The 27,029-nt window shown below is 40.0% G+C and overlaps 1 pseudogene; it reads right to left on the bottom strand.

The window, feature by feature from the left end:
• Positions 1-27,029, bottom strand: part of LOC129846863 (zinc finger protein 502-like) — a 45,788-nt pseudogene that overhangs the window by 11,656 nt on the left and 7,103 nt on the right.

Raw genomic sequence — 27,029 nt, 5'->3', positions numbered from 1 at the left:
TTAATAAATAATCATGCATTTATTTAAAAAAAATACTTTCTCAACAAAATAACACAAATTTTTGTTTGCATTAAATGATGTGCACATTTTAATATTAATTTCCCAAGTAAACATTTATTGAAACGCCTGGGGGACATGAAACAATTCTTGGTGTCAGTTAAAAAATATGATTTTGTAATAATAAAGTTTAAATTAATTCTATATTTATTTCAATTCATTATACTGGACATTTCAATTTATAATCAAAATTAGTCAGTGGGACTGAAATATTACCAGAGCTCAAGAATGACCCAAATACTGTTAGAATAGAAATTGTTTTCTCTGTCTGTTATTTATTCACATCTAAATGTGGCCATACAACTCCCTTAAAGTGGAGGTAGCTAAATGTAACCACATGTAACATATGGATCTGCATTAGTATAGCATCACAAGTCCCAATGCAAAGTTCCACCTCTCTTTTCTGTTTTTAGAGTACATAAAACCGATCAGAATTCCAAAGAATGCCAAAGTCATGTCAGAATGTTTTTTTTACAGGCTGTGAAGTAATATGGAGGACCCGGCTAGCCAGCCTATTCCCTACAATGTAAACTCTGACAGAAACATCTTCAAATAGATCACTTCAAATTAAACCAAATCGTGTGCACTCATGACTAGTGGTTTCAATAACATCTTCAGCCAACTTACAAGCAAATACTTTATGAATTGACGGTTACAGATAAGCTTGCAAGGTTGCTAGCTAACTAGCCTGCTAATGTTAGCCCTACCAGACCTACCTACTTCAGCACTGCATGAGTCAGCCAGTGGCTATCAACACCTAGCTAGCTCTAATTTACAGCTTTAATAGCAAATTGAGCCGCATTAAAGTAATCCAAAGTTTTGTAAATACACAATGCCAGTTATCAAATAATGTTACATGCAGTTATGTTAGCTAGCCAGCTAACATTAGCTATTTTAACCTGCTAGCCTAGCCAGCTAACTAGCCTAGCTAGCCAACCACCACAGTAAGTAGTAAGTAGCAAGCGAGAGCCCAACATTGTTAACAACTCAAGACCAAGTAGCACAGGCAGGAGCCCACAGAACACAACTAAAACTAAACCAGCACATCAAAAGCGAAGAAAGCAGAGACTTACAGATTGACGGACCATCTGATGGTAAAAGAGTGGCTGAGTTACTGAAGCGAGAGGCAGGGAGAGAAGTGCTTCTGAGAGAGATGTCGTTTCACCTGGCCAAGGGAGAGTCAGTGAGGCAGGTAATTAGGGAGACCACATGTCCCGGAGAGTCCCCGCACAACCAAACAATCATGTCCTGCATTTTATCAACAAATTCAAACACCACTAATTTAGAAAAAAAAGGTTGATTTGTCCCGTAAAACAGTCTGACATTCCCGACCTGTCTCTTGCAGTCACGTTACTCTTATGAAAATAGATACTGTATATCATAAGGACGTGATAGCCTTAGCCTACTGGTGATGTTAATGAAGTCACGTTACTCTTATGAAAATAGATACTGTATATCATAAGGATGTGATAGCCTTAGGCTACTGGTGATGTTAATGCAGTCACGTTACTCTTATGAAAATAGATACTGTATATCATAAGGATGTGATAGCCTTAGCCTACTGGTGATGTTAATCCTTAAGAGTCTATTGAAGCACTTTGCGTCAATCTAAGTAACATAGTAAAAAAAAAATCCCCATCCAAATCCATCAGTTTAAGATAAAGATCTGTTTTGTTGCATGGGCTGCGTCTCAATCCATCACATCTGCAAATGTCGGCCTTCCGCCTGTGCGGTGGAAGGTGGTCGCTACAGCGGTTATTGTCAGACCATAAGACATCCCAAATATCGGGTCTTCTCACGAAAAAATGTCTGTAGCATCCAAACCGTTTGAGCTACAAAATAAAATGGAAAAGGGGAGACTCACCAACATAACGGTGTTCTCTATGTTGCTCATCGGAACTCGTTTGAAGGTAACCTATACACACAAATGGAAGTACGGAGGTAGTTTTGTGCCCCAAAAAATAAGGGGTTAAATATATGTAAAACAATATATAAAATATTACCTGAGCTTTCTTATATCGCCTAGATATATCGCCTAGATAAAACCTTATTACTTAAAAAATATATATATGTATTTTTTTCCAGTTAAACTTCTTGTCAATATAGGGGGTGCTGTTTCGCATTAGCATAATTTGCTCTACACATTAAACGGCTTCCTACTCAATTCTTGCTCGTACAATATGCATATTATTATAATTATTGGATAGAAAACACTCTCTAGTTTCTATAGCCGTTGGAATTTTGTCTCTGAGTGAAACAGAACTCCTTCTACAGCACTTTTCATGATAGGGAGTCAGATTTCAGACATCTTGGCCCCTGATCTGGAGTCAGTTTAAAGGTCCCTGTAAATGCTATGGAGAAACAGACACTTCTTACGTCTTCCCCTGGATGTCAGTACGTGATGACGCTTTGAATGGAGTCGATTGCGCAATCAGTGCCTCTATAAATCACCAAATACCGGAAGTAACTTTCTTTGGCTGCCTGCGCCTGGCGCACGAAGGACGTCGGACTCGCCTCCTTCCAACCTGTTGTTTAGCCAGTAATATTTCTCCGGTCATGTTTTTACTCGTTATAGGTGTTAACAACATCATAAGGTAGTTAATTTGAACCGTTTTATAGCAATTTATATCCGTTTAGTGCGATTTTGAGGCATTTCTTTCTGAGACACTTTGAACCGCTGGGCACGTTTCCAGTTCGTGCCGAACGTTAGTGGGCATTTCCACATGGCAAGAGGACAGCTTTCGACCAAAAGACGATTAGACCCAAGAAAGGATTCATTGGCCAAGATTCTGATGGAAGAACAGCTCAAAGTAAGAACAATTTATGATGATAAATCGTGTTTCTGTCGAAAAACGCTTATGCCGCCATTTTGTTAGGTGTAGCTTCGCTTGGCGCAACCTGTATTGAAAAGTAAGGATAATTAAAAAAATGTAATTCAGCGATTGTATTAAGAATTAAATTGTCTATCAATCGCTGTCCACCCTGTATTTTTTAGTCAAGTTTATGAGTATTTATGTATAAGACTGGATCACTGTCTAATATGGCGCACGACATTTTCTGACCAGCTGGGCTACTTTTGTCATTGTCTAACCATGATTTTGGTGGCTAAATATGCACATTTTCGAACAAACTCTATATGTATGTTGTAATATGATGTTACAGGAGTGTCATCTGAAGAATTCTGAGAAGGTTAGTGAAAAAATTAATATATTTTGGCGATATTTACGTTATCGCTCTCTTTGGCTAGAATCAATGCTCTGGTAATGTTTGCACATGTGGTATGCTAATATAACGATTTATTGTGTTTTCGCTGTTAGACACTTAGAAAATCTGAAATATTGTCTGTATTCACAGGATCTGTGTCTTTCAATTAGTGTATGCTGTGTATTTTTACGAAATGTTTTATGATTAGTAATTAGGTAATACACGTTGCTCTGTGTATTTATTCTAGTCGAGTTGTGATGGTGGGTGCAATTGTAAACTATGATTTATACCTGAAATATGCACATTTTTCTAACAAAACCTATCCTATACCATAAATATGTTATCAGACTGTCATCTGATTAGGTTTTTTCTTGGTTAGTGGCTATCAATATCTTTATTTGCCCTAATTGGTGATAGCTACTGGTGGAGAGAGAAAATGGTGGACAAAGAAAAATGGTGTCTTTTGCTAACGTGGTTAGCTAATAGATTTACATATTTTGTCTTCCCTGTAAAACATTTAAAAAATCTGAAATGGTGGCTTTATTCACAAGATCTGTATCTTTCATTAGGTGTCTTGGACTTGTGATTTAATGATATTTAGATGCTACTATTTAATTGTGACGCTATGCTAGCGATGCTACTCAGTGTGGGGGGGGGGGGGGGGGGGGGGTGCTCCCGGACCCGGGGTAGATACCCGTGAAAGGTTAAAACGTGTTTATCAATGCATTTCTATGGGCAATATTAGTAAAGCCCAAATTCAATATTTGATTTAAATCAGTATTTACTGATTTATCAGTATTTACCTGATAAGTATTTACCTCAGTATTTACCTGGCTAAAAGAGAAGGATTATAATATCTACTGTTTACAGGAAACCCATTCAACAGTTTTAGATGAAGTTTTGTGGAAAAAGAACTGGGGGGGGAAATATATTTCTCCCATGGGCAAAGAAATTCAAAAGGGGTGATGGTTTTAATTAGTAATAACTTTGATCCAAATGTGCAACTTGTCCAAACTGATCCTCAAGGTAGATGGATTATTTTAAATATGTTATTGGACAATAAACATATATGGCTTATTAACCTATACGGTCCGAATAATGATGATCCAAGCTTCTTTGACAATATAATATAAGAATGTATCAACTCTACAAGCAACACTAGACTCTATTATTATAGTGGGAGATTTTAATACGGTCTTAAATACCTCTATGGACCGGAAAGGAAATCACACTACAAACTATCACCCTCAGGCACTTAAGGAAATCAGGAATGTCATGGATATATTGGAATTAGTGGATATATGGAGACTTAAATACCCTGACCTAGTGAGATATACATGGCGGAGGCTTAATCAAGCTAGTCGCCTTGACTACTTTCTTATATCATTCTCTCTGGCACCAAAAGTTAAAAAGTGTTTGATAGGGGACAGAATGCGGTCGGACCATCACATAATTGGCATATATATTACTCTTACAGAATTTCCACGTGGGCGAGGATATTGGAAATTTAATCAAAGCCTACTAGATGATAAATTGTTTAGAACTAGGACAGAATAATTTATAACTGACTTTTTTAGACATAACATAGGTACAGCAGATCCCCATATTGTATGGGACACTTTTAAGTGTGCCTTTAGAGGCCATGCAATTCAGTACTCATCTATAAAACAAAAGCAATTTCGATCAAAAGAGTCCATATTAACAAAGGAAATTGAAGGACTAACAGTACAGTTAGATAACAATAAAAACGGTACCATAGAGGCACAGAATAAGTTAGAGGAAAAACAAAAAGAAATGGAGGAACTTATTCAAGAAAGATCCAGTGTAATATATTATAAAAATAAAGCGAACTGGATGGAATATGGGGAAAAATGCACCAAATTCTTTTTCAATCTTCAATATAGAAATGCTACCAAAAAAAATGTATTAAAACTTGTTACAAATGATGGAGTCACGCATGATTCACCAAATGATATTTTGGAAGAGGAAGTAAAGTACTTTAAGAATATGTTTTCGTTTCAGGCTCCTCCATCTCCACTAACTGAAACTAATTGTATGGATTTTTTCCCTAATAATAGTGTAAAATTAACATCTGTACAGAAAGACTCATGTGAAGGCCTAATTACAGAGGAGGAACTACATGATGCAATTGGGGCCTTTAAGGATGGGAAAACTCCAGGACTGGATGGCATACCAGTGGAAGTATACAAACATTTTTTTGATATACTCAAAGGACCATTATTAGCTTGTTTTAACCACTCCTATATAAATGATAGATTATCAGACACGCAACAAGAAGGTGTGATATCATTATTACTGAAACAGGACCCAAGTGGTATATATAAAGATCCAGTCCATTTAAAAAATTGGAGACCTCTTACACTTCAGTGTTGTGATGCAAAAATCCTAGCAAAATGCTTGGCGCATAGAATAAAAAAAGTTTTGTCAGATATTATTCATCCTAATCAGACAGGTTTTTTTACATGGACGATACATTGGAGATAATATAAGGCAAGTACTGGAAACAATAGAACACTATGAAATATCGGGGACACCAGGCCTGATTTTCATAGCTGACTTTGAAAAGGCTTTTGATAAAGTACGACTGGAGTTTATATATAAATGCCTAGAATATTTCAATTTTGGGGAATCTCTTATAAAATGGGTAAAAATTATGTATAGTAACCCTAGGTGTAAAATAGTAAATAATGGCTACATCTCAGAAAGTTTTAAACTATCTAGAGGAGTAAAACAAGGTTGTCCACTATCGGCATATCTATTTATTATTGCCATCGAAATGTTAGCTGTTAAAATTAGATCAAACATTAATATTAAGGGATTAGAAATCCAGGGCCTAAAAACTAAGGTGTCATTGTACGCTGATGATTCATGTTTTCTTTTAAAACCACAACTAGAATCTCTCCACGGCCTCTTAGAGGATCTAGATACATTTGCTATCCTCTCAGGATTAAAACCAAATTATGATAAATGTACCATATTACGTATTGGATCACTAAAAAATACACATTTTACATTGCCATGTAGTTTACCAATTAAATGGTCTGACGGTGATGTGGACATACTCGGTATACAAATCCCAAAAGAAAGAAATGATCTCACTCCAATAAATATTTATAGAAAGTTAGCAAAAATAGATAAGATCTTGCTACCATGGAAAGGAAAATACCTGTCTATTTGTGGGAAAATCAACCTGATTAACTCTTTAATCATGTCACAGTTTACCTATTTGCTTATGGTTTTGCCTACACCTAGTGACCTGCTTTTTAAATTATATGAACAAAAAATATTCAATTTTATTTGGAACGGCAAGCCAGATAAAATTAAAAGGGCCTATTTATATAACGAATATGAATTCGGAGGGCAGAAATTATTAAATATTAAAGCATTAGACCTCTCACTAAAGGCATCAGTCATACAAAAGTTATACTTAAATCCAAACTGGTTCTCTAGTAGATTGGTACGAATGTCTCATCCTATGTTCAAGAAGGGCCTTTTTCCCTTTATTCAGATTACACCTGCTCACTTTCGGTTGCTTGAAAAGGAAATAATCTCCAAAATATCTTTATTTTTTAAACAAGCCTTAGAAAGTTGGTTGCAATTTCAGTTTAATCCACCTGAAAGGACGGAACAAATAGTACAACAAATCTTGTGGTTAAATTCAAATATAGTAATTGATAAAAAAAACTGTATTTATCGAAGAAATGTTTAAAAAAGGTATAATTTTTGTGAATGATATCATAAATAGGACTGGTGGAGTAATGTCACACATGCAGCTAACACAGACATATGGAAATGTCTGCTCTACCCAAAATTACAACCAATTAATTGCAGCATTACCACAAAAATGGAAGAGGCAGGTGGAAGGGGATAAAAGTAAGGAACTTGTATGTCGGCCTTATATTAAAGAACATAAATGGTTAAAGAAAAGTGTGATAAATAAAAACATATACCAATTTCATTTAAGGACCAAAAAACTTACAGCTGTGCCATATAAATTGCAAAATAGTTGGGAAGAGATTTTCGATGTACCCATTCCATGGCACATGGTTTATGAATTGATACGCAAAACAACGCTGGATTCAAAACTTCGAATTTTTCAATTGAAATTATTGTACAAAATTCTTGCAACTAATAGAATGTTATATATATGGGGGATACAATCTTCTCAGCTCTGTAGATTCTGCTGTGAGGAGGCAGAGTCATTAGACCATTTATTTTGGTATTGTCCGCATGTAGCTCGTTTTTGGTCACAGGTCCAGGAATGGTTGAAGAATTGCAACATTTGCGTAGAACTAACGCTACAGATAGCAATACTGGGGGATTTGAAAAGCCATAGTCAATCAATCAATAATATAATAATTATTTTAGCAAAAATGTTTATTTTTAATTTACAATCCGTGGAAGCTATGAGAATAGGACGTTTCAAATCTTTTGTGAAGCATCACAGCACAGTTGAAAAATATATGGCAAATAAAAATCCGAAATGGATGATGTTGGAAGATAGATGGGAAAGGTTGAGTGGAGCTGAAGGGTGGGACTAATAACAAGATAAACAATGTAGGGCATACGGGATCTGTGAAATGTGTATAGGTGCGGAGCTTTTGTGAAATAGCACAGTTACAAGTGGAAATCAAACTGGATGGACAACAGAAATAGAGGAAGGACTAAGAACAAACAATTGAGAACTATTATAAAGTAGACTGTGTCTGTAAAATGTGTATAAGATGTATAAATTGAAGGTAAAAACAGAAATGTTTATCAGTTTACTCCAATTGGGGGATCGGTGGTAGGGTTTGCAGGGAATAATAATAAAGGTATACTCTTTAAAAAAAAGTATGTATGTCTATGTAGGTATGTGTATGTATATATGTGTATATGTATGCATACGTGAATGGATATATATATATTTACCCCAAAAAATATGGGGGATTGGAAATGATGCAGACAATTACATTGGAAGCAACATTCTTTCCGCAATATTAGGCTGATCCACCCCCTCAAAAAAATAAAAAAAATAATAATAACAATAATAATAATAATAATAATAATAATAAAAAATAAAAAAAAGAGTGTGCAAAGCTGTCATCAAGGCAAAGGGTGGCTACTTTGAAGAATCTCAAACATAAAATATATTTTGAATTCTTTAACACTTTTTTGGTTACTACATGATTCCATATATGTTATTTCATAGTTTTGATGTATTCACTATTATTCTACAACGCAGAAAATAGTAAAAATAATGAAAATCTCTGGAATGAGTAGGTGTGTCCAAACTTTTGACTGGTACTGTATATTTTTAAACACATATATTTTTTATACCGCTCCAGTCTGTGGTCCTGAGATCTCTGGAGCAGGTTTTCATCAAGGATCTCTCTGTACTTTGCTCTGTTCATCTTTGCCTCAATTGTGACTTGCCTCCCAGTCCCTGCCACTGAAAAACATCCTCACAGCATGATTCTGCAACCACCATGCTTCACCGTAGGGAGAGTGCTGAGGAGTGGCTTCCGTCTGGCCACTCTACCATAAAGGCCAGACTGGCAGAGTGCTGCAGAGGTGGTTGTCCTTCTGGAAGGTTCTCCCATCTCCATAGAGATGATCAGCCTTTCAAAGCACTTCATGGCTACAGACGTGAGTGCTATGGGTCGGTAGTCATTTAGGTAGGTTACCTTGGTGTTCTTGGGCACAGGGACTATGGTGGTCTGCTTGAAACATGTTGGTATTACAGACTCAGATAGGGAGAGGTTGAACATGTCAGTGAAGACACTTGCCAGTTGGTCAGCGCATGCTCGGAGTACACGTCCTGGTAATTCGTCTGGCCCTGCGTTGTGATCTGAGGACCCATGCCAAAGGGGGAATAGGTTTTGTCGTGCCCTCTTTATATAGCCAAATTATTTTTCACTCAGGAAGCCCTGGTAAACAGTGGTTGTAGTGCACTGCAGCCACCACCAGGCCTGGAGTCCATTTTGATTTTGTTGATAGCTAACTGGCTACCGATCAACCTAGTGTGTATTGAACATTCATATTGGACTGTAGCAGCTAGCTAACTGGCTACCGATCAACCTATTGTGTGTATTGAACATTCATATTGGACAGCCTTACCTATATAGAAGCACCAACAACCATCAGCCCATTCTCATCTTGACGTCAAAGCCGCAGTGTATTGTTTCTTTGGAGTTTTTGATTAATAATCCTAATCATTTCAAGCCACACTAAGATGTCACCATACTATTCTTTTAAAGCCCCACTATGTAAGACATAAAGTGGGCCTCCAACTGACATGGAAACAATGGAGCAAATGTATCACTATCAGAGGGGTGTATTATGACATCATATAGAACTACTCAGACATTCCAAATATCACTTGATTATCAGAGGGATGTATTATGACATCATATAGAACTACTCAGACATTCCAAATATCACTTGATTATCAGAGGGATGTATTATGACATCATATAGAACTACTCAGACGTTCCAAATATCACTTGATTATCAGAGGGGTGTATTATGACATCAGATAGAACTACTCAGACATTCCAAATCAGGCTTCATCCATATCATGAAGGTGGACATTGATCCAACCATTTCAAAAGTAATGACTGGGCTGATGGAAACAGGATATGCCTGTACACTTTTATTAATGCAGATAGACAATTTGTTAGTTTGTTTGACATGGTGGGGTCTTTTTGTGTCAGTAAAAATGTATGAGCAAGAAATGGCGGTGGAAACTCATTTATCCACAAATATTTATATACTAAGCATCACATCTGTTTTAACTTGGAGTCACGTGATGATATGTTGTGTGGTCCTCCCTCTACGACTTGGGAAACCATGTAGTTTTTTAGGCTACAGATTAAATAAGTTATGAACTTCACAGGGTGGTGAAACTGCATGTGATGAGCTTGATGCTCCTTTCCAATACATTTTGATGGTCTTATTCTGGTGACATGATGATTGATGCTTGGTTGCCATTTGACAAATACAATAATATCGCTCTCATTCATAATAATTTCATCATATAGGTAGCCTACCAGCACTGTATATGTGAGCTGCAGGCTACAGTGCACGGGACAAGAGCACGTTTCCTATTTCACACAAGTTTTTAAAACCATCAGTGGAGTTGAAAATGTGATGGAAACCAATTTAACTTGTATTTTTCATTCGGTACATCGGAATTTAACAGCAAACGTTATTCTTCTTGTGCACTACGTCATAACGCAAAGCCTTTTATCCAACGAAGGTGGATATTGATCCAACACCTGCCGCGTATTCAAACCAGCCCACTGGGCACAGACGTCAGTTCAACATCTAGTTTCTATTTACATTTCTTTGAGTCGTCAACTAAAGTGAATTCAACATGAAATCAACACAAAATTTCACCTGTCATTGGATTTGGGTTGCCAGTTCGGTGAAAAATAAAAAATACCTGATGTTCATGGCTTTTTACAAATCCAATCAGTTTCCCACATTGATCAAACATCATCACATGGATTTGTTTTGTTGAAATGACGTGGAAACAACGTTTATTCAACCAGTGGGAGAATTGTAAATGCCCCCAGGAAAGTAAAACGAAGAACTCTTCACTGAGACAATGATAAACAGCAATCTGTGGGAGAGTTGTGGTGGATATTATAAAATAAGGATCTGCTGGAGTCCAAGTCAAACCAATATTCTTTATTTCTGAGCTCAGAGAGAATAACAGAGTTACACAGCGCAGTGTAGACAGTTTGAATTCCTGAAGCATTGGGTGATGAGCACATATCTTTTTAGTTTCCTGTTCCTGGGAGGGACTTTATTCATACAAGGATGCAGGTGCAGCTGGTTTGAAATGCAGAATGATACTCCCAAGAACAGGAGATTATAATAGGTCAGTTTCACAAGGTTAGTCTGTGGTGGTTAATTTCTGTATTACCAAATGAGAGACAAACTTCACACACTAATCAGAGTTATACTTAACCTACATCTTTAATAATAAGATCTTTGCAATGACTTTCAACAATTCACTATGTCTAATGAACCGTTGAGAGTGGCAACACAATGGCTACTGAGATCTTTTATAGCAAAGATCCACCCCCTAGTCGACATAACAAACCACAGATACTAGGAACAGTTCACAAAGTGAGATTTTATAATGAGAAAGGAGTATCCCGTAGCCAGATAGCATTCGCTATAATTTATCATTCAGTTTGGTCCCTAAGACGAGGTTCTAATCTCGTTCCTGGTACTTCATAGCACAAAAACACAAACTCATCCAATGGCATAACTCAATTGTCAACTCTATATTCTCCCATCTCAAGTAAAACCCCTTATTGACCCCACTCCTGGACAAGCTCACTGAGGGGAGTGAGCCTCTAGGTCATACACTATCCCAGGATAAGTGCAACATCAGAGAGGACATACAATGCTTCCAGACACTGCCATACACCTCCCCCCAATGCCAAAGGAAAGACAAGCCTAACCTCTCCCCTCTCTGGGCCCCAGGTGACTGAGCCCCAGCTGAGGGAAGAAGTGCAACTGCCAACACCAGAGTCCGAAGGGATACATTCTAATAACAAGTATATCACATCAGCATATTATGCAGATAAGACATCTTAATTATCTATGTTACCCAACTAATTCTGATTCATCCACCACAAGTCACATACTCAGATATGTGGACACATACAATTAACATTTTGCATTACAGAGTCTGTGAACATTTTCATTTCATTAAATCATCAGTGGGCCAACATTGCAAATGTAAACAACGGAACAAATGCATCACATCCAAATATCACTTGATTATCTGCAGTGCTGGAGGAATGACACACAGATAAACACACACACAGTGTCAGAGTTTAAAAAAGGACCATTTAAAACAGAAGGAATCTGACCTACTCTATATTCAAACTCCATATTCAATTCATGTTTTCTAATAAAAACATACAAATATATGTTTTAGTATACTTTGTACAATTCAAGTTCATATGGTAAAAACAGGTAATCATTATCAGTCAACAATATAAGACAGCAAGTCCCCTGTGTGTATTCTCTCATGCCATTTCAGCTCCCCCGGCTGGTTGAAACTCATTCCACATTGGGAGCAGCGGTAAGGCTTCTCCCTGTGTGTATTCTCTCATGTTTTTTCAGATCCCCTGACCGGCCGAAAAACTTTCCACACTGAGAGCAGTGGTAAGGCTTCTGCCCTGTGTGTATTCTCTCATGTTTTTTCAGGTTCCCTAAATCGTTAAAACTCGTTCCACACAAGGAGCAGTGGTAAGGCTTCTCCCCTGTGTGTATTCTCTCATGCCGTTTCAGATTCACCAGCTGGCTGAAACCTTTTAAACACTGGGAGCAGTGGTAAGGCTTCTCACCTGTGTGTATTCTCTCGTGTAATTTCAAATTCCCTAACTGTTTAAAACACTTGCCACACTGGGAGCAGTGGTAAGGCTTCTCCCCTGTGTGTATTCTCTCATGTTTTTTCAGGTTCCCTGACCGGTTAAAACTCTTTCCACACTGCGAGCAGTGGTAAGAATTCTCCCCTGTGTGTATTCTCTCGTGTTCATTCAAATTCCCTAACTGTTTAAAACACTTGCCACACTGGGAGCAGTGGTAAGAATTCTCCCCTGTGTGTATTCTCTCGTGTTCTTTCAGATTCCCTAACTGTTTAAAACACTTGCCACACTGGGAGCAGTGGTACGGCTTCTCCCCTGTGTGTATTCTCTCGTGTTTTTTCAGGTTCCCTAAATCGCTAAAACTCTTTCCGCACTGGGAGCAGTGGTAAGGCTTCTCCCCTGTGTGTATTCTCTCGTGTTTTTTCAGGTTCCCTAAATCGTTACAACTCTTTCCGCACTGGGAGCAGTGGTAAGGCTTCTCCCCTGTGTGTGTTCTCTCATGCCGTTTCAGATGGGCCGGCTGGCCGAAACCCTTTCCACACTGGGAGCAGTGGTAAGGCTTCTCACCTGTGTGTATTCTCTCGTGTTCTTTCAGATTCCCTAACTGTTTAAACCACTTGCCACACTGGGAGCAGTGGTAAGGCTTCTCCCCTGTGTGTATTCTCTCGTGTTTTTTCAGCTCCCAAAGCTGGTTGAAACACTTTCCACACTGGGAGCAGTGGTAAGGCTTCTCACCTGTGTGTATTCTCTCGTGTTCTTTCAGGTTCCCTAACTGTTTAAAACACTTGCCACAGTGGGAACACTGGTGTCTTCTTGTTGGTTTGGACGTCCCTGGCTCTGGATCCTCTGAGTCTGGACTTTCTCCTGCTAAAGACAGTGTGTTTTTAAAAAAAGAGACCTGAATGAAACCTCCACATGATAAATAGGCCTTGCTACGAGGGTAAATCCTAATCAGATCGCTCAATAACCTAAGGCCAGTTTTAGCAATCTTGGTGTGATTTTAAAACAAATGTTGTGGAGTTTCCTGGTAATTACTGATAATGTTTACATTACTTTTTTATTCATTCTGTTTTACAAGTCAGAACACAAAAAACTAAACCGTTCTTGGACACTCAAGACACAGACGTCGCTTAATTCCAATCGAGCAGGTGGTTCTAAATATATAACTTTCATAGCTGTATGATACAGAATGCGAGCTACAGTTGTGGCCAAAAGTTTTGAGAATGACACAAATATTAATTTCCACAAAGTTTGCTGATTCAGTGTCTTCAGATATTTTTGTCAGATGTTACTATGAAATACTGAAGTATAATTACAAGCATTTCATAAGGGTCAAAGGCTTTTATTGGCAATGACATGAAGTTGATTCCTGGCCCTGGACCCAAAATATTAATGTTTTGTTCCCAGAGCCACTTATCACTTTTGCCTTATGGCAAGGTGCTCCTTCATGCTGGAAAAGGCATTGTTCGTCACCGAACTGTTCCTGGATGGTTGGGAGAAGTTGCTCTCGGAGGATGTGTTGGTAGCATTCCTTATTCATGGCTGTGTTCTTAGGCAACATTGTGAGTGAGCCCACACCCTTGGCTGAAAAGCAACCCCACACATGGTCTCAGGATGCTTTACCGTTGGCAAGATACAGGACTGATGGAAGCGCTCACCTTGTCTTCTCCAGACAAGCTTTTTTCCAGATGCCCCAAACATTCGAAAATGGGATTCATCAGAGAAAATGACTTTACCCCAGTCCTCAGCAGTCCAATCCCTGTACCCTTTGCAGAATATCAGTTTGTGTGCAGATGCACTCACACCTGCCTGCTGCTATTCCTGAGCAAGCTCTGTACTGGTGGTGCCCCGATCCCGCAGCTGAATCAACTTTAGGAGACGGTCCTGGCGCTTGTTGGACTTTCTTGGGTGCCCTGAAGCCTTCTTCACAACAATTAAACCGCTCTGAAGCCTTCTTCACAACAATTAAACCGCTCTGAAGCCTTCTTCACAACAATTGAACCGCTCTCCTTGAAGTTATCGATGATCCGATAAAGGGTTGATTTAGGTGCAATCTTACTGGCAGCAATATCCTTGCCTGTGAAGTCTTTTTTGTGCAAAGCAATGATGACGGCACGTGTTTCCTTGCAGGTAACCATGGGTGACAGAGGAAGAACAATGATTCCAAGCACCACCATCCTTTTGAAGCTTCCAGTTTTGGGGGGGATTCAGTTCATTTGCATGACAAAGAGGGACTTTGCAATTAATTACAATTCATCTGATCACTCTTCATAACATTCTGGAGTATATGCAAATTGCCATCATACAAACTGAGGCAGCAGACTGAAAATTCATATTTGTGTCATTCTCAAAACTTTTGGCCACAATTGTACACACTTCCTTAAAAACTTCTTATGGCTGCAGGGGGCGTATTGAGTAGCCAGATAATATGTGCCCATTTCAAACGGCGTCGTACTCAATTCTTGCTCGTACAATATGCATATTATTATTACAATTGGATAGAAAACACTCTCTAGTTTCTAAAAACGTTTGAATTATTTCTCTGAGTGAAACAGAAATCCTTCTGCAGCATTTTTCCTGACCAGGAAGTGAAATGTCAGAAATCTATGCTCTGTTCAACTGCCTGCCTATACATGGGCGTGTGACGTAGGAGTCACAAACACTTCCTACGCCTTCCCCTGGTTGTCAAGATGCGGTGAGAGAAGAATTTTCGTGTCTATCTTGGTCAGAGGTGGAATAAAAGGTCTTTGTTTGACGTGACCGTCCATTTCCTGTTTCTGGAGCGCGCGAAAGAGGACATTGATATGGCTTCTGTTTAGCTGTCGTTATGAAAGACGAACATCTCCGTCTTAGATTTGATTTGATACATGTCACCATATCCTCGTAACGTATGTTTTTTCAATATAGTTTAATCAGATTATTGAAACTTTTTCGGGAGTTTTGCCGTGTTCCGTTTTCTAACTTTGTTGACGTTGGAGTAATCCGTGTCACTTGGCAAGTGCCCATGCTAAATGAAGAGGGATATTTGCCGTTCCAGATCAAAACAACAACTATTCTGGACAAAGGACACGGCGGAGGTAGCGGTCCTGCTGCTGGGTTGTTGCCCTCCTACGGCCTCCTCCACGTCTCCTGATGTACTGGCCTGTCTCCTGGTAGCGCCTCCATGCTCTGGACACTACGCTGACAGACACAACAAACCTTTTTGCCACAGTTCGCATTGATGTGCCATCCTGGATGAACTGCAATACCTGAGCCACTTGTGTGGGTTGTAGACTCTGTCTCATGCTACCACTAGAGTGAAAGCACCGCCAGCATTCAAAAGTGACCAAAACATCAGCCAGGAAGCATAGGAACTGAGAAGTGGTGTGTGGTCACCACCTGCAGAACCATTCCTTTTTTGGGGGTGTCTTACTAATTGCCTATAATTTCCACCTTTTGTCTATTTCATTTGCACAACAGCATGTGAAATTTATTGTCAATCAGTGTTGCTTCCTAAGTGGACAGTTTGATTTCACAGAAGTGTGATTGACTTGAAGTTACATTGTGTTGTTTAAGTGTTCCCTTTATTTTTTTGAGCAGTGTATTTGGGAAGATGTTCCTAAAACTGAGAGTAACTACAATAAACAAAAATATAAACGCAACATGTAAAGTGTTGGATGTTTCATGAGCTGAAAAAAAAGATTGCAGAATTTTTTACATCCCTGTTAGTTAACATTTATTCTTTGCCAAGATAATCCATCCACCTGACAGGTGTGGCATATCAAGCTGATTAAACAGCATGATCATTACACAAGTGCACCTTGTGCTGGGGAGAATAAAAGGCCACTAAAATGTGCAGTTCTGTCACACAACACAATGCCACAGATGTCTCAAGTTTTGAGGGAGCGTGCAATTGGCATGCTGACTGCAGGAATATCCACTGGAGCTGTTACCAGATAATTGAATGTTAAAATCTCTACCAGAAGCCGCCTCCAACGTCATTTTAGAGAATTTGGCAGTACATCCAACTGGCCTCACAACCACAGACCACATATAACGACGCCAGCCCAGGACCTCCACATTGTCTGAGACCAGCCACCAGAGTTGTATTTCTCTTTGAAATGAAGCCCTTTTGTGGGGAAAAACTAATTCTGATTGGCTGGGCCTGGCTCCGCAATGGGTGGGTGTATGCACTCCAGGGCTTACCAATGGCTGTGCCCCTGCCCAGTTATGTAAAGTCCATAGATCAGGGCCTCGTTTATTTATTTACAATCACTGACTCATATAAACTGTAAATTGTTGTTTATATTTTGGTTCAGTATACACACACACGTGCATTCGTTAAAAACTTCTCTAGGATAGGGGGCAGCAATTTCACGTTTGGATGAAAAGCATATCCAAATTAAACTGCCAGCTACTCATCTTCAGAAGATAAGATATGCATATTATTAGTATTATTGGATGGAAAACACTCTGAAGTTTCTAAAACTGTTTGAATGATGTCTGTGAGTATAACAGAACTCATATGGCAGGCGAAAACCTGAGAAAAATCCAACCAGGAAGTGGGAAATCTGAGGTTTGTAGTTTTCAACTCATTGCCTTTCGAATGTACAGTGTCTATGGGGTCATATTGCACTTCCTAAGGCTTCCACGAGATGTCAACAGTCTTAGAACATTGTTTGAGGCTTCTACTGTGAAGGAGGGGGGAATGAGAGCTGTTTCAACCAGAGGTCTGCCAGAGTGGCATGAGCTGGTCATGCGCCTACACGTGAGAGCGACCTGCGTTCCATTGCAATTCTTAAGACAAAGGAATTCGCTGGTTGGAACATTATTGAAGATTTATGTTAAAAACAGCCTAAAGATTGATTCTATACATCGTTTGACATGTTTCTACGAACTGTAACATACATTTTTGAACTTTTCATCGGAACTTTCGCCTGGACTTGCCCGCGCCTCGTGAGCTTGAAATTGTTTACCAAACGCGCTAACAAAAGGAGGTATTTGGACATAAATGTTGGACTTTATCGAACAAAACAAACATTTATTGTTGAACTGGGATTCCTGGGAGTGCATTCTGAAGATCATCAAAGGTAGGTGAATATTTAAAACACTATTTCTGACTCAACAACATGGCGGGTATCTGCATGGCTTGTGTCTGAGCGCCGTACTCGGATTATTGCATGGTTTGCTTTTTCCGTAAAGCTTTTTTGAAATCTGACACAGCGGTTGCATTAAGGAAAAGTATATCTATAATTCTGTGCATAATACTTGTATCTTTTATCAACTTTTACATGTTTATTATGAGGATTTCTGTAAATTGATGTGCCTCAAAATTTGCCGGATGTTTTCGATGCTCAACATTACTGACCATAAAGCGCCAATGTAAACTGAGATTTTTGGATATAAATATGAACTTTATCGAACAAAACATACATGTATTGTGTAACATGAAGTCCTATAAGTGCCATTTTATGAAGATCATCAAAGGTTAGTGATAAATTTAATTTAATCTATATTTCTGCTTTTTGTGACTCCTCTCTTTGGCTGGAAAATGGCTGTGTGTGTTTTTGTGACTAGGCTCTGACCTAACATAATTATATGGTGTGCTTTCGCTGTAAAGCTTTTTTTTTAAATCGGACACGATGGGTAGATTAACAAGAAGTTAAGCTTTAATTTGGTGTATTGCACTTGTGAATGCATCAAAGTTACATATTTCTAAAAAATATTTTTGAATTTAGCGCTCTGCCTTTTCAGCGGAATGTTGTCGAGGAGTTCCACTAGCCATAAGAAGTTTTAAGACTCCATAATGTTTCATCATTAGATGCTACAGTCCTCCTCCAAGACTCCATAATGTTTCATCATTAGATGCTACAGTCCTCCTTCAAGACCCCATAATGTATAATCATTAGATGCTACAGTCCTCCTTCAAGACTCCATAATGTTTCATCATTAGATGCTACAGGCTACAAATCAACAATGGGTGTCATGAATCTTTACCACTTGCTCTGTAATATGAGTAGTATTCGGATTTCATTCAAACATTTCTTACATTAATATTGAAAATATAAATGTTGATTTTTGTATATATTGTTGAATATAATATACTGTAAGGGTATATCAGTTCCAGGATCTCTGCTAGTGTTAAAGTTATGGGCCATTATATACAGAGAAATTGTGGCGAAATCCTGCACGACTACGCTAAACTTGCCACGGTTTTGAAAATAGAATTCAGTGGTTCTGCGACTCGCAAACACGACAGCTCGTTGGCTAACAATATCAGACAAGCTCAAAATGAACACCCACAGACCTACTATCACCTGCTTTTTTCAGCTTACTTTGGCATGCTCACTGAAACGGGAATGGAAGACCTATTACCATTCAAACAACTGTTTCTGTCAAACATCTACTTCATCAACTACTTGGGCCCTACTGCCCACATTGGGTTGCCAATCTCGACGCTCTGAGAGCTTGTAAGCACCGCTTTTGAAGCATTAAAAGCAAGCCGGGCTAAGAGCCCGGACACCTCGACTTTCGAGCTTAGGCGGGAACCATCACTCCAATTAGAAGGTGCAGCATTAGGGACAGGTGCGGTAAAAGATGACGATCAAAGGGGGTGGCAACCAAGTAACCACCACACTGACAACCACTGCAGTAGCAATAGCTATGATGAACGTCCCCAATCGAACAGGTCCCGTAGAGATCAACTTGGCCGATATGTCCCTGCGCCTAACCCTCACAAAGGGTCAGGACACAAGAGTAACAAGCGCAACAAAGTGTTCAACAATGATCTAAACCCTAAGCGAAATGATATAGAAACTCTGATAAGAGATGTACTGCATCGTAAGAAATTTGAGAAAGAGGACAACATAACTAGGCGTAAAATTGTTGGGAACCAAGTCAGCCGAAACTAACGCAATTCGAGAGGACGTCAACATTTCCAATACCCCCGCCCCCACTCCAATCCCTGTCCAGGGACCACTCGTTCTAGATAAGCAGCTTTGCAACAGATGATTCCTCTCACATTCCGATAGAGGACCCACTGGGTCACATAGGTGAGTTATCCGTCTTGGAAATCGACACAGATTACAAACCGCTCGGTACTCCCAACCCACTCCATTATGTTGGGGATATGATGAGAAAACCCAACTCGAACAGGCCATACCTTAGAACAGTCCTGGAGGACTGTTTGACCTGTCACGCTCTCATAGATTCGGGTTTGACAATTTCACTCATATCCGAAACCTTGCTGGATGAACTAAAAGGGGCAGTGGACCCAACAAACCGTTGGTTGAAAACGGAACGTTGCGACACGAAGCTTAGGGGTTTCACCGAAGCTACCTCGCCACTATTCAAGTGTCTCCTACTTAAACTCAACTTCGAAAGCGATTACCATCGACATCGAACGGATGCTTATTGGGATAGATTTAATTGACCGTTTGGTACCACTAATGGATTGGAAAACCAACCAAATCTGGTGACAAATATGTATGCCAACTCCGTTGACTTCCCCGCATTCTTCCAAGGCTACCTGTCATACATTGCGCAACGGCGTGTGTTCGACGTCAGCATCTGCCACAAACCCGGTGAACTTGGTTATGACTTCGCCATTGGTGACAAATGACAAGGTGAGTTCAACTCGGAACTTAACCGAACATGAGGTTTTCCTGTGTGGCTTGGGTGATTCACCAGCAGACACATACCGACCTCCTCTGATAGGGGGCGTGTGCCTAAACGGCACTATGGTTGAGGATGCCAGACTGGCAACCTTGTCAGGAAAATCTGCAATCAGTTTGGAAATGATCAACGATGCTTGTGTAAATGTGATTTTCAGAGTATTTCTGTTATATGACCATATCCCCCGTGCATCCCGCGAATCCCCCGTGCATCCCGCAAAGGCGGAGGTGTTGCTAACATTTACGATATCAAATTTCAATTTACAAAAAAGAAAATGACGTTTTCGTCTTTTGAGCTTCTAGTCATGAAATCTATGCAGCCTACTCAATCACTTTTTATAGCTACTGTTTACAGGCCTCCTGGGCCATATACAGCATTCCTCTCTGAGTTCCCTGAATTCCTATCAGACCTTGTAGTCATAGCAGATCATATTCTAATTTTTGGTGATTTTAATATTCATGTGGAGAAGTCCACAGACCCACTCCAAAAGTCTTTCGGCGCCATCATCGACTCAGTGGGTTTTGTCCAACATGTCTCTGGACCTACTCACTGCCACAGTCATACTCTGGACCTAGTTTTGTCCCATGGAATAAATGTTGTAGATCTTAATGTTTTTCCACATAATCCTGGACTATCGGACCACCATTTTATTACGTTTGCAATCGCAACAAATAATCTGCTCAGACCCCAACCAAGGAGCATCAAAAGTCGTGCTATAAATTCTCAGACAACACAAAAATTCCTTGATGCCCTTCCAGACTCCTTCTGCCTACCCAAGAACGTCAGAGGACAAAAATCAGTTAACCACCTAACTGAGGAACTCAATTTAACCTTGCGCAATACCCTAGATGCAGTTGCACCCCTAAAAACGAAAAACATTTGTCATAAGAAACTAGCTCCCTGGTATACAGAAAATACCCGAGCTTTGAAGCAAGCTTCCAGAAAATTGGAACGGAAATGGCGCCACACCAAACTTTAAGTCTTCCGACTAGCTTGGAAAGACAGTACCGTGCAGTACCGAAGAGCCCTCACTGCTGCTCGATCATCCTACTTTTCCAACTTAATTGAGGAAAATAAGAACAATCCAAAATTTATTTTTGATACTGTTGCAAAGCTATCTAAAAAGCAGCATTCCCCAAGAGAGGATGGCTTTCACTTCAGCAGTAATAAATTCATGAACTTCTTTGAGGAAAAGATAATGACCATTAGAAAGCAAATTACGGACTCCTCTTTGAATCTGCGTATTCCTCCAGGGCTTAGCTGTCCTGGATCTGCACAGCTCTGCCAGGGCCTGGGATCGGGAGAGACACTTAAGTGTTTTAGTACTATATCTCTTGACACAGTGATGAAAATAATCATGGCCTCTAAACCTTCAAGCTGCATACTGGATCCTATTTCTACTAAACTACTGAAAGAGCTGCTTCCTGTGCTTGGCCCTCCTATGTTGAACATAATAAACAGCTCTCTATCCACCGCATGTGTACCAAACTCACTAAAAGTGGCAGTAATAAAGCCTCTCTTGAAAAAGCCAAACCTTGACCCGGAAAATATAAAAAAAACTATCGGCCTATATCGAATCTTCCATTCCTCTCAAAAGTTTTAGAAAAAGCTGTTGCGCAGCAACTCACTGCCTTCCTGAAGACAAACAATGTGTACGAAATGCTTCAGTCTGGTTTAGCACTGAGACTGCACTTGTGAAGGTGGTAAATTACCTTTTAATGGCGTTAGACCGAGGCTCTGCATCTGTCCTCGTGCTACTAGACCTTAGTGCTGCCTTTGACAACATCGATCACCACATTCTTTTGGAGAGACTGGAAACCCAAATTGGTCTACACGGACAAGTTCTGGCCTGGTTTAGATCTTACCTGTCGGAAAGATATCAGTTTGTCTCTGTGAATGGTTTGTCCTCTGACAAATCAACTGTACATTTCGGTGTTCCTCAAGGTTCCGTTTTAGGACCACTATTGTTTTCACTATATATTTTACCCCTTGGGGATGTTATTCGAAAACATAATGTTAACTTTCACTGCTATGCGGATGACACACAGCTGTACATTTCAATGAAACATGGTGAAGCCCCAAAATTGCCCTCGCTAGAAGCCTGTGTTTCAGACATAAGGAAGTGGATGGCTGAAAACTTTCTACTTTTAAACTCGGACAAAACAGAGATGCTTGTTCTAGGTCCCAAGAAACAAAGAGATCTTCTGTTAAATCTGACAATTAATCTTGATGGTTGTAAAGTCGTCTCAAATAAAACTGTGAAGGACCTCGGCGTTACTCTTGACCCTGATCTCTCTTTTCACGAACATATCAAGACTGTTTCAAGGACAGCTTTTTTCCATCTACGTAACATTGCAAAAATCAGACATTTTCTGTCCAAAAATGATGCAGAAAAATTAATCCATGCATTTGTTACTTCTAGGCTAGACTACTGCAATGCTCTACTTTCCGGCTACCCGGATAAAGCACCAAATAAACTCCAGATAGTGCTAAATACGGCTGCTAGAATCCTGACTAGAACCAAGAAATTTGATCATATTACTCCAGTGCTAGCTTCCCTACACTGGCTTCCTGTTAAGGCAAAGGCTGATTTCAAGGTTTTACTGTTAACCTATAAAGCGTTACATGGGCTTGCTCCTACCTATCTTTCCGAGTTGGTCCTGCCGTACATATCTATACGTACGCTATGGTCACAAGACGCAGGCCTCCTAATTGTCCCTAGAATTTCTAAGCAAACAGCAGGAGGCAGGGCTTTCTCCTATAGATCTCCATTTTTATGGAACGGTCTGCCTACCCATGTGAGAGACGCAGACTCGGTCTCAACCTTTAAGTCTTTACTGAAGACTTATCTCTTCAGTAGGTCATATGATTGAGTGTAATCTGGCCCAGGAGTGTGAAGGTGAACGGAAAGGCTCTGGAGCAACGAACCGCCCTTGCTGTCTCTGCCTGGCCGGTTCCCCTCTCTCCACTGGGATTCTCTGCCTCTAACCCTATTACAGGGGCTGAGTCACTGGCTTACTGGTGCTCTTTCATGCCGTCCCTAGGAGGGGTGCGTCACTTGAGTGGGTTGAGTTACTGACGTGATCTTCCTGTCTGGGTTGGCGCCCCCCCTTGGTTTGTGCTGTGGTGGAGATCTTTGTGGGCTATACTCGGCCTTGTCCCTGGGTTGTAAGTTGGTGGTTGAAGATATCCCTCTAGTGGTGCGGGGGCTGTGCTTTGGCAAAGTGGGTGGGGTTATATCCTTCCTGTTTGGCCCTGTCCGGGGGTATCATCGGATGGGGCCACAGTATCTCCTGACCCCTCCTGTCTCAGCCTCCAGTATTTATGCTGCAGTAGTTTATGTGTCCGGGGCTAGGGTCAGTTGGTTATACCTGGAGTACTTCTCCTGTCTTATCCAGTGTCCTGTGTGAATTTAAGTATGCTCTCTCTAATTCTCTCGTTCTCTCTTTCTTTCTCTCTCTCGGAGGACCTGAGCCCTAGGACCATACGTCAGGACTACTGGGCATGATGACTCCTTGCTGTCCCCAGTCCACCTGGCCTTGCTGTTATTCCAGTTTCAACTGTTCTGCCTTCGGTTATGGAACCGCCACCTGTCCCAGACCTGCTGTTTTCAAGTCTTAATGATCGGCTATGAAAAGCCAACTGACATTTATTCCTGATTATTATTTGACCATGCTTGTCACTTATGAACATTTTGAACATCTTGGCATAGTTCTGTTATAATCTCCACCCGGCACAGCCAGAAGAGGACTGGCCACCCCTCATAGCCTGGTTCCTCTCTAGGTTTCTTCCTAGGTTTTGGCCTTTCTAGGGAGTTTTTCCTAGCCACCGTGCTTCTTCACCTGCATTGCCTGCTGTTTGGGGTTTTAGGCTGGGTTTCTGTACAGCACTTTGAGATATTAGCTGATGTACTAAGGGCTATATAAAATAAACTTGATTTGATTTATATGATGTGGCTCTCTGCAATTTCTCTGGATATTTTGGAGGCATTTCTGAACATGGTGCCAATGTAAACTGAGATTTTTGGATATAAATATGCACATTATCGAACAAAACATACATGTATTGCGTAACATGATGTCCTATGAGTGTCATCTGATGAAGATCATCAGAGGTTAGTGATTAATTTTATCTCTATTTCTACTTTTTGTGACTCCTATCTTTGGCTGGAAAAACGTCTGTGTTTTTTTTGACTTGGTGGTGATCTAACATAATCATATGCTGTGCTTTCGCTGTAAAGCATTTTTGAAATCGGACACGATGGGTAGATTAATAAGATGTTTATCTTTCATTTGCTGTATTGGACTTGTTAATGTGTGAAAGTTACATATTTCAAAAAAATATTTTTGAATTACCCGCGCTGCCTTTCAGCGGAATGTTGTCGAGGGGTTCTGCCAGCGGAACGCATGTCCTAGACAGGTTTAAGGGGTATTTGTGTGTAGATTGAATCAGGCTGTAACGTAACAAAATATGGAAAAGTCAAGGTGTCTGAATACTTTCCGGAGGCACTGTATGTAGCCATGTTATGAAGTACGAAAAGGCTTGTTCAGTCACATGTCATGAATTCACTATGACATCATATTTATATACATTTATATCAATACAAAGTGTTTTTTTCTCAAACATAAATAAACAATTCCAGGTGAAAACCAAAGGCCATAGCTGTAATACAATAACAAACTGGCAAAGCAGCAGAGTGAGGCCCGCATCCAGCAACGTCACAAGTCACGTTTTGCAGCTGTTTCAGTACAGCACTACAGGGAGAGAGAAAACTCCACTGGACTAGTTTCAATGTATGGAATCACTTCAGAGTTTCTGGATTTTGGGTAAACTTCTCCTTTAACCTCACTAGGGTAGGGGGCAGCATTCGGGATTTTGGATGAAAAGCGTGCCCAAAGTAATCTGCCTGCTACTCAGGCCCAGAAGCTAGGGTATGCAAATTAGTAGATTTGGATAGAAACCACTCCAAAGTTTCTAAAACTGTTAAAAAAATGTCTGTGAGTATAACAGAACTGAAATGGCAGGTGAGAACCTGAGGAAAATCCATCCAGGAAATGCTTTTATTTTGAAATGCCTGTTTTTCCATTGAAAGCCTATCCACCATACAAAGACTTATGACGCAGGTCACTATCTCTATTGCTTCCTCAACATGTGGCCAGTCTTTAGGCATCGTTTCAGGCTTTTACTCTGAAAAATGAGGGAGAAACAGCACGTTCAATGAGTGTACAGTGGAAATTTCCAGCCATGAGCCCAGCGCATGATCGGAAGGGCGCATTTCTTGTTTCTCCTCTTCTATTGACGAAGCTTTTGTCCGGTTGAAATATGATCGATTATTTATGACAAAAACAACAATGAGGCTGGATTATAAACACTGTTTGACATGTTTCTACGAAATTTTATGGTACTTTTCAGATTTTTTGACTGCTGTGACCGCGCTTTGTTCCAATGTATTACTGAACAAAACGCACCAAGAAAACTGAGGTTTTTGGACATAAAGAGTGACTTTATCGAACAAAACAAACATTTATTGTGTAACATGGAGTCTTCGGAGTGCAACCATATGAAGATCAAAGGTAAGTGATACATTTTAACGCTATTTCTGGCTTTTGTTACTCTTCTTCTTGGCTGCTAACTGTTTGTAATGATTTGTCTGCTGGGCGCTGTTCTCAGATAATCGCATGGTTTGCTTTCGACGGAAAGCCTTTTTGAAATCTGACACAGTGGTTGGATTAACAAGAAGTTTATCTTTAAGCTGGTGTATAACATTTGTGTCTTTCATGTATGTAGATTATGAGAATTTCTGTTTTGTTGAGTTTCAAGCTCTGAAATTTCACCGGATGTTGTTTGAGACAGTGTTTTACTGAACAAAACGCGCTAACAAACAGAGGTTTTTGGATATGAAGAGGGACTTGATCGAACAAAACAAACATTTATTGGGTAACTGGGAGTTTTGTGACTGTAATCATATGAAGATCATCAAAGGTAAGTGATTAATTTTAATCGCTATTTCTGACTTATGTTACTCGTCTACATGGCCGGTTACTGTTTGTTATGATTTGTCTGCTGGGCGCTGTTCTCAGATAATCGCATGGTTTGCTTTCGCCGTAAAGTCTTTTTTGAAATCTGACACCGTGGCTGGATGAACAAGAACTTAATCTTTAAACCGATGTATAACACTTGTATGTTTCATGAATTTTTATAATGAGTATTTCTGTTTTGGAATTTGGCGCTCTGTAATTTCACTGGATGTTGGCCAGGTGGGACGATAGCGTCCCACACCCCCTAGAGAGGTTTTAAAGCATCATTGAGAAATAATATATTGAAGTTGGAACATTTGTGACTAGACTAGAGATTAAGAATGTTGGGCCATTAACCAAGAAGTCGCTGGTTCGAATCCGAACGCCCGCAAGGTAGAAAAAAGCTGCCGTTCTACCCTTGAGCAAGGCAGTTAACCCCCAACAACTGCTTCCCGGGCGCCGATAACGTGGACGTCGATTAAGGCAGCCCCCGCACCACTCTGATTCAGAGGGGTTGGGTTCAATGCGGAAGACACATTTAGGGTGAATGGATTCAGTTGTGACTGACTAGATATCCCCTTTCCTTTCCCATCCCAGTCCTCCTTTAAGACTCCATAATGTTTCATCATTAGATGCTACAGTCCTCCTTTAACCTGTCTAGCCCCGGGGTTCCGCTAGCGGAACGTTTCACAAAAAAAATAAA

Source organism: Salvelinus fontinalis, unplaced genomic scaffold (genome assembly GCF_029448725.1).
Source record: "Salvelinus fontinalis isolate EN_2023a unplaced genomic scaffold, ASM2944872v1 scaffold_0632, whole genome shotgun sequence".
Lineage (NCBI taxonomy): Eukaryota > Metazoa > Chordata > Actinopteri > Salmoniformes > Salmonidae > Salvelinus > Salvelinus fontinalis.
Note: the sequence above shows the minus strand (reverse complement) of the source record. Positions and strands in the feature narration are given on the sequence as shown.